This window comes from Lactuca virosa, chromosome 8, assembly GCF_052849685.1.
Source record: "Lactuca virosa cultivar CGN04683 chromosome 8, Lactuca_virosa_CGN04683_v6, whole genome shotgun sequence".
NCBI classification, from domain to species: domain Eukaryota; kingdom Viridiplantae; phylum Streptophyta; class Magnoliopsida; order Asterales; family Asteraceae; genus Lactuca; species Lactuca virosa.
The window spans coordinates 58,235,171-58,238,572 of NC_136433.1; positions in this window are offsets into that span (position 1 = coordinate 58,235,171).

A 3,402-nucleotide genomic window follows, 5' to 3' on the forward strand; every position below is an offset into this window, starting at 1 on the left:
TATATATATATATATATATATATATATATATATATATATATATATATATATATATATTATATGGGACTTTTATACTACGTGATGGGCTTCGACTATATTTATCATACTAATATTTGTATTGGGGGATAGGCATCCGGTGGCCCCTCCATTCCCTCCGCTACTGGTGTTTGTTCTGTGTGCGACGCAAAAGAAGAGGGGATAGAGGGTGAGTATGTCGATCAAGAAAGCTTGCTACCAGAGTTTCTATTGTTTTGGTTTGTGAGGTGGTGCTAGAGTGTTGGTGGTGGTGTTGTTAATCGGTTCAAGTATGCTTCTTTTTTCCTTTTTTCTTATTCTCTTGGCTCAGGTTTTACTCACAAATATCATCACCACCACCGGTGGCCATGGCTATCGAACGCCAGCAACCTTGTTGTGGTGGCTGTGGGTGGTGCCCTTTTGTTGCATACATTGGGTCATTGGGTGGGAAAAACCTAAAACCCTAATTGTTTTTTCTATTTATAAAATTGTACTTTGTTTTTCCCATTTAAACATTGTACTTTGAGTTGTGGCTTGCACCTTCAAATGTCTTTTTTGGCTCAACACTTCTTAGTCACTGTTAAGATGTTTACAGCTTTAAGGTCGTTGTATGATGACTTAATGGGTTAAAAAGCCAAACTAACCTAAAAAAGACAAAGTTGTGATTTTATATATTTTGCTCTTTTTTATCTAGTTTTATAAATATTTTAGAAAAATCATGGAAGGTCACATTTAAGCAAGGTTAATGCCCAAAGTTCAGAAAATAGGTATAGTAACTCCATGATTTTTTCCTAGACCTGTTGATGGCTCTAGCTAGGGTGAAAAGTTTCATTTTCACTTACTGGTCCGGTTTTAGCTGCTATGATACATTGTTTTGTAAAATCCATATTAAATTGTAGAAAAATAATTAGACTTAATGTAATATATATCCCTGGAAAGGTATTGAGCTGAATTCTCTGAAAATGGGATAGTAATTTGGATTGAATGGGTTTAAGGGTGGGAGAGGGGGGGGGGGGACAGGCTTTGAACAAACTACAGTTTTGGTGTTAAAAGCTGAAAATGTATCTAGGGACTAACTAGTTGAATTAAGGGCTAAGGGTTGTTTATTAATGTTCTGTAACACTTATATAGGGGAAAAGAAGTACTTTAACTCATTGGAGCTTTAATCTTTGCTTGTTGCGTTCTACATTCGGTTCGAGGTGAGTGATAGATGTCATTTTATGCATCTTTTAGGGTAGTTTTTATTAGCATTTTGAATCACTTTTTATGCTGTTTCATGTGCATTAGTTTAAATAATGTTCAACTCATGTATTTCGTAAGAATTCTCGTAATGCTCATGTTTTGGTGTTTATTTTTTAAGGTAATTTGAAGTAGAGCGGGAGTTTAAAAGTCTTTGGAGCACATCTGGAGCTTATCTAGAGCCAAAACGCTAAAAGAAGACCAAATACATGCGATATCTCACTAAAAACTGGTCGTTCTTCACTTACATAACATAACCGAAGGATTTTTGATTTTTTTAGGGCATTTTAAAATTTCGGCCCTGAAGCACGGGCCGTGCCTCCCAAGCACATGTCCTGCCTACCTCCTTCTGCCTTTATTTTGGGTATTTTAACCTACAAAACCCAAGCACGGGTTGTACAACCCAACCACGGGCCGTGCTTCCCCGAATTTTGAGTTTTTGTGATTTATTTTGGATTATCAAATTGCGATGAGCTGGCACGGACGTGCCCCCTAAGCACGAGTCATGCTTACTGCCAGAACCCTTATTTTCTGCCCATATTGCTATATAAATACCATATACCCTCAAATTCGATGACAGAGACGATTCCAGGCGACGAAAGACCCTTCTGAAGGCGATTTTCTGCACTTTTCATCACTTTCTGAAGATCTAAAGGTTGTGGATCATCTCCCACGTTTAGTTTAGTAAGATTTAGTAGTTTAATGTTTCTTTTTATTGTTCTAGATTAGATCTTAGCCATGTCTGGTTTTTTTGGAAAGGGAACTTCCTTAACGAGGGTTTCCGGGCCAGCTTTCGCGCACCGACTAATCCCCCGCTGCAAACATGAGGCTTTGCCTCATGCCCTGGAGTCACTGCAGGTGAACCTCCATGGCCACAAGGGCTGAGTAGTGCCAGGATTTGAACATGGGTCAATAGGTTATCCACCATATCTTAGCCATGTCTGGTTAAAACCCTAGTTTTCAGTTCTGCATTAGACTAGTACTTTTCATGTAATTAGTTATCAGATTTGGTTTTCTTTTTGTGTTTTTATCTAGATTTTTCAGTTTCGAGCTTAATGAATGTTTTGTTTTAAATTATTGTTAGTCTGATCACCTAGCTAAGGTTTTATCATTCCAGTTAATCAATTAATAGAATTTGTAATTGTTCTTGTCAATTGGTAATAAGTAACAACTATCAGATTGGTTCCGTTTTGGGATTTAACTCTGATATAAACTGTAAAATCATATCTTTATGCTTCTGAGCTTGTGAGAAATATTGGGTATTGCTGAGAATTTTACACAGAAATTAATGCAACTTTTTTGATTTAATTAAGAGCTTGTTTAATTGAATAGTAAAAAGTTAAGGTTAATTCAAAGAGCTTGTTTTTGTTAAATAATTTAGGTAAATGAGATTATAGTAGAGCTTTTTAGTTTTTCTCAATACCAACTTAGATAGAACGTATTCTGAATAACCAGATCTGAACTAATTGCATGATTAAGAAAGTTGTCGCAGAACTGAAATCGTTTTTAATATTGATTTTCATTTAATTTAATATCACTGCAAATTTTATTTTTTTTAGTTAATTCAAAAACCCCCTTTTATATTTTCTATTTTGACTAGAACGTGCCTGATGCAAAAAGGCATTGACCATTAGGCTGTGTCCCTGAGGGTTCGACCCTGCTTCCCTGTGCTATTCTTTAGTGCAACCAGCGGTGATAAATTTTATTTATTTAAATCGGGTGCGATAGCTGGTCTAACAATGAGTTTCTCACTACATTACGTTGATGTGTTTGTTCTTTGCATTAGACCATGTTTCATTTTAGATTGTATGAAAATGTCACTAGGCTGTGTAGTGTCTAGTATGTGTATGTTATTTGCATGTGTGACATTCCATAATCCAACCATAAATTTTTTGAAAATCAATATTATAAACCTTTGTGAAATGTAAAACCTTGTAAATTATTGAAATCAAACATATTTGATTATATCCTTAAATCAAACCATAATCTCATCGCATTGCGGAAGCATAAGTCTCGTTTTTAAAATGAGCATGTATTAAGGTAACTAATGGGTGAATGTCATACCCTTAAGAATGTCCAGATGTTGCAATCATGTCGGCTCCTTCCCCATCCATTCATCTGACATAACTGCTAAAAAACATAGAGTAA